This window comes from Clarias gariepinus, chromosome 2 (assembly GCF_024256425.1).
Source record: "Clarias gariepinus isolate MV-2021 ecotype Netherlands chromosome 2, CGAR_prim_01v2, whole genome shotgun sequence".
Taxonomy (NCBI): domain Eukaryota; kingdom Metazoa; phylum Chordata; class Actinopteri; order Siluriformes; family Clariidae; genus Clarias; species Clarias gariepinus.
This window is the reverse complement of record NC_071101.1, coordinates 9,673,356-9,683,035: the sequence shown is the minus strand read 5'-3', so window position 1 is coordinate 9,683,035 and position 9,680 is coordinate 9,673,356. Positions and strand designations below refer to the sequence as shown.

The window sequence follows — 9,680 nt, the reverse complement described above, 5'->3', positions numbered from 1 at the left end:
AAACGTTCAGGTCATGGGCTTGAACCCTTTCTCACGTTTATCTGAGCAGTGGGTCACTGTGTCTGCGAGGTCCATCAATCTTTTTTCCCTTGTCTTTCTTTTTTGAATGATGTGTCCATGTCCTTGTCTTGTCTAAACATTAGCCCATGAGAACCGTCCGCGCAGATTCCACTGAATGACAAACAGGTGTGATACAGGTGTAATTTAGGAGTATAAATACACCCACGCACTTGAGTCATATGTTTTCCATAAGCGTCCACTTGACAGGCGAGTCAACATGCTTTCCTCCTGGTCCTTCAGCGTGCTTCTCCTCAGCTCTGTCTTTGGGTCTCCAGTCAATTATACCAATACAAGCAACAGCACAAGGTAAGATATATTACATACAGTACTATACGGTTGTTTAATAATACATACTAGAGTACATATTATACGGTATATAGTGAAGACGTGCTGCATTTGAATCACCAAATTTTCTTAACTTTTGTTTTTTTGGTAAAATAATTAATCAAAACTAGTCACACTTGGCCTTTTTATTTATTATTTGTAAAGATATTTCTTTTAGTAATGATGATGATCCACATGAACCACTTCACCCATATCTATATTTCTTCAAAGTAATTAGAGTTCTGTGGCTCAGAACCTCGCAAATCCAAGCCAAGTTTAAATGTTTTTGTTCTTTGTTTGTTTTAAATTTACAAAGATCTAAGAAAAAAACTAAATACAAATTGAAAGTTCTTTCATCTTTCTGATTGTAGTATAGATACAAATTCCAGGTTTAAATTAATGCATTTGATTGAATAAGTCACCGCTTCTATAGTAACAGGCCATTCTCAGAATTTTAGTCTAACAATTTAGTCAAACAGATTAAACTTTGATATTATGAAACTAAAACAGAAATGTATAATATTAATCTTAATATTAGTCCTGGTTGCAGTTCTCATCACATAGAGACAGCTCACTGCTGCTGAGGATGTTCCTATATGTTACTGCTTAAAGATGCGTGTGATAACCGCGGACGTTTCCACCCAGTCCTTAAAACTCAGAGCATTTAAGCCATAATTTGTTTTGCTCTTTGATTGTTTTTTAATATATAAACATATATAGGGCTCAGAATTGTGCATTATAGAATGAGTTATGTTTTTTTTTCTCAGCACAAAATAGGCAAGATGATGAACAGAATTTTAGTTCATTTTAACCAACTTTACAAACACGACGAAGCAAAAATGTAAAAATGGATCACATATGCAAAGATACACACGATCACGTGTTTTTATGGTTGTTTTTGGTTGTTTTTATTGTTGTTGTTGTTGTTTTTTTTTGTTTTTCTTTTGCAACATCCTTTCTATATTCCGGTATTGGTAAAATAGGTTTTAGGTAAAGTAGGAGTTTTAAGGGTTTTAATAATTTAATTCAATTAAATTACATTTTATTTGTATAACGCTTTTAACAAAAGAAATACAAAAAAAAAACTGTGGCTAAGACATTAAACAGGTGAATGTTGATAAAAAAAAGATAAAAATGATTTTTTAAAGAATTATACTTTTTTTTAACAAATCATCCATCCATCCATCTATCTAGGAATCTCTTTAGTCCAACCAGGGATTGTGGAGGCCAGTCCTGACTCTTGTATTTATTCCCATTTTTACAACTGCAGTAGAACCTCTGGTCAACATTCACATGCTGCGGGCATTTTGGGAAAACCAATTAGCCTAATCTGCATATTTTTGGACTGTGGGAGGAGTACCTGGAGGAAACCCACCAAGCACGGGGAGAACATGCAAACTCCATGCACACAGACCCTGAGGTGGAATCGAACCTAGAACGTTGAGGTGCAAGGCGACAGTACTAACCACTAAGCCAATGTGCCGCCGTTATTAAAAAAAAACTGCTACTGTTGGCACACTTGGCACTAAATGTACCAGTTTAGGAAGATAATTAAATTCAGGTTGTAGCATTGACTCTGCTTCATCACACCGGTGATAATAATTGTGTTTTTTTCCCTATAACACCAGCACACACACACACACACACACACACACACTTATTAGCCGTTCCCATATACAGGACCAAACTCCATCCAATAAAGCACCTTACTGTAGAAAGTAAAAGAGCTCTGCGGCATTGATAAATTGCGATGTTCCAGTTTGTTAAAATGTAAGGGACAGTCATGCATTGTAGAAATACTGTATAAAAATGCTTATGTTTATGTTGATGATCAAATTATTATTATTTATTGATTTTTTTTGCATTTGTATTAATAAACGTAGTCCTTTGTATTCCATTAAAGATAACAAACAAAAAGGATTTAGTAGTATCAGCTAACTAACTAATTAACTACTGTAATTAACTTTGCCTCAGACTGATTATTTTAGATTTTTTATTTTTGAGGAATAGATTTTGAACTACTTGTGTGGCTCGACTGTGAATAGCCCCAAAAATAGACACGTTGTTATGCTGGAATGTTGGCAATGAAATATCTGTCATAGAACGCTATATGAATTATTCTCTCCCTGACATGACTAATTAATTTTTTTTTTCCAGCGCATTAACTTTCATGTTTGTTTTTTCTCCCAAACTTGACCTGAGACCTGATTTATTAGGAGAAAAATAAAACGCTTGGCATCAACTTTTGTGTTATTTTTTTTTCTCTTTTCTTTTTTTTTTCGAAGTGTGAACTCCATCTTGTTCATTGAACTGATATAAACCTTATAAAAGCTTGTTGGTGATTTAACATCATTCAAAAGCAATGAAATACTCAAAGGTTGATTGAACGTGTAAATACAGCGGTACCTCAGCAGATGAGTTCTTCAAGTCAAATTTTGTATTGCGGAACACATTTTGCCATAAGAAAGAGTGTAAATGCAGATAATCCGTTCCAGCTTCTCAAAAATATTACCAATATTACCAATTTCCAACACTCACTCACTCTCACTCATCGTCATTACCGCTTAGTCCTTTATGCAGGGTCGCGAATATCCGACAGGATAATTATATATTTAAAAACAATCAAAACATTTAGAAAAGGTATGTGAATGAAGTAAAATATAAAATACAGTAAATAGACAATAAACCTCACTTGACCTTAATTTATGATTCCTCTTGGCACCGGCTGCTGAAAGTGGCTCCCTTTTCTTTTTGAACTGCTAAATGATTAGTAATCAGGACCTATGGACAGATGGAAGAAAAATTTCTATATTAAGCATGAATTGAGAAATTTATACCATTTATGGCTGACTGGCTGAAACTGAAATAGACAGACACTAAATTAATGTTTCGAGTTAAATCATTTTGATTCCCTAAATCAGTGAACTCCTTTTTAAAGGGCATTATGAACCAAAAGCTGGAATTGACTCTGACATGGTTTTTGATCCACTTTATCACACTTTAATGCTCACATAAGCTTGATGATGATGTAATAACTTTTTTGTTTTTTGTTTTTTACCATAGTGAGTGTCCTGGCCCTTCCTGTAATCAGACTGTCAAGTGAGTATTCTGTTCTTTTTGTATAAAAGATTGAAATTGTATACAAACTTTATCCAACGTGACTACATGCAATTCCACAGTTTATGTTTAATTAACAGAAAAAAACGTGTCGTCATGTTGTTGGACCTCTGATTGTGTGTGAATCATGTCATCATTGATGCAAAGCTCATGTATACATAAGGGTGTTCAAGTCAAACCGGGACATTAGACAACACAGATATAAGAGTAACAGCTATAAGTAATATAAGAGTAACAGCTCCCTTTATGTCTCTATATAATCTCCTGCTACACTAATGCACTTATCCCAGTGTTTCACTAGTGCTTGGAGACCATCAAGGTAGAACCAGAGTCATGATCAGACTGTCTGGTTCATATCATCATTACTATGAACTCTTAAATACTGGTGTGTGTGTGTGTGTGTGTGTGTATATACACTACTAAACATATGAAGTATTAACTCATAATTTTTTCTTTCAGTGGTTCTTTTCCACCTCCGTAAGTTACAAAAACAATTTTATTCTCTTTATTATGAAAAAAGATCTCAGTTTAATCATCATGTGACCATAGACGTTGTTAATGTTCGCTAATTCCATGCAAACATTAACCTTGCCTTGAAAAAGAAAAGTAGACATAACTTACAGGTTTCTTACCAAACCACAATGATACATCAAAACTACATTGGAACGTGAGTTCATAAATATAATTTGTTCTGCTTGTAACCTGATTTGAGTTCAGTTCTGTTTTTTCCACAGAAATATGCATATAGTCAAAAAATGCTAATAAATGTCACGTACAGTAAGTCCTTGACTTACAAGCAAGTCCTCTTCCAGGAGAAAGTTCGTAAGTCGGATTTGTTCGTAAGTTTGACAAAGTGAGTCTAATTTACCTTTGACAGGAATATACAATGTAAAGCATAAAATAACAACCCACAGGTTTGGTGTTTTGGTTCCGCATTATACTCTCACGAGACTGCGCCTTTAAATCGCGAGGGAAATCCTAGTGACGCAGCCGGGTCAGCTGACCTCATTTAAAGGGAAACCGGGAAAAAGGGGGAACTGTTCTACTCTTTTTTGAAGGGTGTTGCGAATAGTGTTAGTTACATCAACCAAAATAATGACGAAAAAAATTTCGTTGATGACATTTTTTTCCAATGACTAAGACGAGACGATGACAAGACATCATGGATATCAATGAACAGTGACAGCGACGTGATCAACATGCAATATCGTTGACCAAAAAAGATGAGACTAGAATGTGGTTTAAAAAAATTTTAACAAATAAAACACGTTTTTTTTTCTGTCAATATTTAATTGTTGTCACAATCCACTGTAATACTGTGTTCATTCATTCTACCCCTATCTCACCTATGCGGTTTGGCTAGCGGTGAGATGTGGTGTTAGGCACCACGAGCCACCATAAGTAACTGCTTGACATTTCGCAAGATTCTGCAAAGTCCGCGAGCTTACATGAGAACCGCCAAAAGAATTAAATGTTTAATTTTTCTTGCCGCAAGGATGGATTGGAAACGTAGTCATTACACCAAAACTCGCGATGAAACACGATGAACTGTACTTGCAGCTGCTAAGCGGAACCGTAGCTATAGGAGCACAGACGCTATCCCTACAACAGTCCAAGTGTGTAAATGCATATTGAAAAAATTTTAAGTTTCAAAACTCTGTATTGTCCATACTGCTCCTATTGTTTTGTAGTTAAAGAGTTTTGGACAAGCCGCAGTTAAGATAATTATTTTGTAAAAAAAAAAAAAAAAAAAAATGTTTAGGCTAGACTAGATTGACTGTAGGGTTAATTAATAATAATCTTATTGCTTAAATGTTACATTTTCATTGCCTCAAACTAGACTAAAACACCTGGACTTTTTGCCTAAACTTGACTAAAACAAAAATAGGATAAGTTTGACTAAATAGGATAAAAACTAAGGACTAAGACTAAGACTAAAATTGAAAATAGCTGACAAAATGAACACTAGTTAAAAGCTGGAATTGACTCTCACATGGTTTTTGATCCACTTTCTCACACTTTAATGCTCACATAAGCTTCTACTATGGTGCAGGTAGAATATTAATGATATAATAATCTGTATGGAACACAAACCATATATATGATAATGATGATGATGATGAGGATGATGATGATGTCATGACTAATTTATGATTAGTTTTTTTTTTGTTTTTTTGTTTTTTACCATAGTGAGTGTCCTGGCCCTTCCTGTAATCAGACTGACAAGTGAGTATTCGGTTCTTTTTGTATAAAAGATTCAAACTGCATATGAACTTTATCCAACGTGACTACATGCAATTCCACAGTTTATGTTTAATTAACAGAAAAGACGTGTCGTCATTTCATGTTGTTGGACCTCTGATTGTGTGTGAATCATGTCCTCATTGATGCAAAGCTTATGTATACATAAGGGTGTTCAAGTCAAACCGGGACATTAGACAACACAGATATAAGAGTAACAGCTATAAGTAATATAAGAGTAACAGCGCCCTTTATGTCTCTATATAACCTCCTGCTACACTAATGCACTTATCCCAGTGTTTCACTAGTGCTTGGACACCATCAAGGTAGAACCAGAGTCATGATCAGACTGTCTGGTTCATGTCATTATCATTATGATTTTTTTTTTTTTATACTGGCCATAACTTCACTCGGGGAGGTGGTGAGTTTGTTCACTTCCACTGTTTTGATGCATGTTTCGATTTAGAGAAAATAATAATCACAGGTGAGAATGTGATCAGCAGTCTCTGTGCCGGTCAAAAGTAGAGATCTCGCTCAGTAACCTACTGTACGTGCACTCGGGTCCTGGTTTGACCTGAATGACCCTTGTGTGTGTGTGTGTGTGTGTGTGTAAGTATAAAACAATGCTAAACATGAAGTATTAACTTATAATTTTTTCTTACAGTGATTCTTCTCCACCTCTGTAAGTTACAAAAACATACAATTTTATTCTCTTTATGATAAAAAAAAACTCAGTTTAATCATCATGTAACCATAGACGTTCCTAATGTTCACTAATGCACAATTCCATGCAAACGTCAACCTTGACTCGGAAAGGAAAAGTACAGTAGATATAACTCACAGGTTACCAAACCACAATGATACACCGAAACTACACTGGAACCTGAGTTCATGAACATAATTTGTTCTGCTTGTTACCCGATTTGGTCGCAGACCAGGTCAGTTTTTTTCCACAGAAATATGCATTTAGTCAAAAAATGCTAATAAATGCAAAATAAAATGTCAAGTACAGACGTCATGGATATCAATGAACAGTGACAGTGACTAAATCAACATGCACTTTATATTGATGTATACATAAGGGTGTTCAAGTCAAACCGGGACATTTGATAACAAAGATATGAGAGTAAAAATTGCCTTTATGTCTCTATATAATCCCCTGCTACACTAATGCACTTATCCCAGTGTTTCACTAGTGTTTGGACACCATCAAGGTAGAACCAGAGTCATGATCAGACTGCCTGCTTCATATCATCATCACTATGAATTTTTTTTTTTAATACTGGCCATAACTTCACTCGGGGAGGTGGTGAGTTTGTTCACTTCCACTGTTTTGATGCATGTTTCGATTTCGGCGAAGTGATGATCACAGGTGAGAATGCGATTATGTGTCAAAACCTTCCTTTAACTCACTGCAGATCAGCAGTCCTCTGTGCCACTCAGAGATCTCTCTCAGTAACCTACATGCACTAAGGAGACCTGAGTCCTGGTTTGACCTGAATGACCCTTGTGTGTGTGTACAGTGTGTACTTTATGTATAAAACACAGCTAAAGTATTAACTTATAATGTTTTCTTACAGTGTTTCCCGTGGTTTTCCGTAAGTTACAAAAACACACACATTTTAAATTCTCTTTATTATGTAAAAAAATCTCAGTTGAATCATCATGTGACCATAGATGTCGTTAATGTTCACTAATTCCATGTAAACGTTAACCTTGCAGGAGCAGAAATAATGTTAGCAATAATTGCAGATTTAATAATTTAATAGTTAGGTTTTACATAATCACTATTTCAAACGTTTAATGTTAAAATTCTGTATTTAGGAATGTTTATGTAGAGGACTGATGCAAGCATGTCAATGTCACATCCGTAAAACAGGCTTATCGTAAATCATTTATTCCAAACATTTTCAAATTTACACTTTACTCTATGTGTTGATCCTACTCTCTGTCCTGATACTAGTCTAATGCTTTCTGCAGCCGTCGTTAAAATGAACAGAATTTAGAGGAAAAACGTATTCTCTTATAAAAATGTGTCCTTTTTATGTTCATAAAATGCTATATATTATCAGGATGTCAAAGCTTATATAAATGTTACGTGATTATATTATTAATATGATCTTATTGTTGTTGGTGGTGTTGTTAAAAGATTTTCAGCCTGTTTGTTACCCACATGTGCCATCCATGACATCGACAAGGGTTTGACACCTGGAGATGAAAAAGCGGGTGGCGCTGCTTCCGACCCTTTTGGACCTGGCAAGAAATGAAAGGCAAAGAAGGGGGATTGTGAAAAACAGAATCATACAACAACATTTCATGCTTTAACTTAGACTGAAACTGATATACAGTACACATGAGTATGTTGCTGATGTACAATAAGAAAGAAAGAAAGAAAGAAAGAGGTACATACCATGTCTGTCCGTGATATATACAGTATATTTGCTTAAAAATTGCATATTTTATCCATAAAGAAAAAGCATGGCACACAACCATCATGTACATCCTATGCTTCACTTGGCTTCAAAAGTTGTCTTTATGTTGTCAAATTGGACATTTCTGCCATGTCTGCCTTTGATATTGATGCTTTATTGCTTCAAACTAATGAATAAACTTTATTAAAGTTAACAACAACAACAACAACTATTTTTGAATTCATTTAAAAGGTCTAAATACTTAATATACATGTCTGGCGTACATTGTCTCACAGCATGTTTGATGAGTTTCCTCCAGGTGTCCTGGACAAGAGGTGGGGTACACACTGGACGGGGTGGCAATCCATTGTAAGGCACACACACAACAGGCAAACTGGGAATGCTAATTAACCTAATCTGCATGTCTTTGGACTGTGGGAGGAAACACACCAAGCAGAGGGAGAACATGCAAACTCCATGCACACAGACCCCCAGGCAGGAATCGAACCCGGATCCTGGAGGTGCAAGCCGACAGTACTAACCACTACCAAACTGGGCCACTGGGCCATTAAACTATTTAATGAAAACGAGAACTGGTCGGCCAGGCGAGTCATTGCACTAATAATATGCATCAACTATGTTACTCAATAGCGTAGGTCAACAGTCAGAAGAAAAAATGCTACTAAAGTAGTGGTGGACAAGGTACAGAAATTTTGTACTTAAGTAAAAGTAGAGATATCCAGGGTAAAATTGTCCTCAAGTACAAGTAAAAGTGTTCTATTTATATTTGTACTTGTGAAAAAGTACCTTTAAATTTTCAAAAGTACTAAGCTTCTATTAGCTCACAGTAGCCTTTAATTCCCGTTAAAAGGGTCTCTCTCTCTCACTCTCTCTCTCTCTCTCTCTCTCTCTCTCTTCAACATGACTGAATATTTCACAGAGTAATATATATAATATATATACATTATATATATATATATATATATATATATATATATATATATATATATATATATATATATGTGTGTGTGTGTGTGTGTGTGTGTAATTACATATTCTAGTCATCAGCAGTGTTGGGGGACGATTACACTTTAAAGTAACTAATTACTGTCTTTAAAAAGTAATCAATTACGTTACAGCGGTACTTTCTAAAAGAACTAGTTCGAGTACTTTTCCACTGCAGAAAATGAAAACTCCTTTGTGATTCCTCATGCATGTTGTTTTAGTCAAGACCTTTATAATTATTCTACCATCATCACTTAGCGAAGTTTGGCCCATAATCTGTTAACTACTAATACCCATAGATGGATAAATAGATAGATAGATCGATAGATGGACAGACAGACAGACTCACACTTACGGGTTGGGACTGACTGCTGTCTGGTTTATGGATTACATAAATTGTCTAAATAACAGGTAACATTTTTGAAAAAATACCTAAATAACTGAGTACTTAAATGCAGAACCCATCACGTTAGATTACTTGTTACATCAAACAAAGTAATCCAAGTTACTTAATGCCTTACC

At 35.2% G+C, this 9,680-nt stretch overlaps 1 long non-coding RNA gene across 1 annotated transcript; it reads left to right on the top strand.

Annotated features, from left to right (window-relative positions):
- The first annotated feature begins 254 nt into the window (after window positions 1-254).
- Window positions 255-8,376, top strand: LOC128512662 (uncharacterized). The gene is made up of 5 exons (XR_008356302.1): window positions 255-366; window positions 3,448-3,483; window positions 3,961-3,978; window positions 6,407-6,424; window positions 7,323-8,376. It is a non-coding gene; the product is annotated as an uncharacterized LOC128512662 (long non-coding RNA).
- The last annotated feature ends 1,304 nt before the right edge of the window (window positions 8,377-9,680 follow it).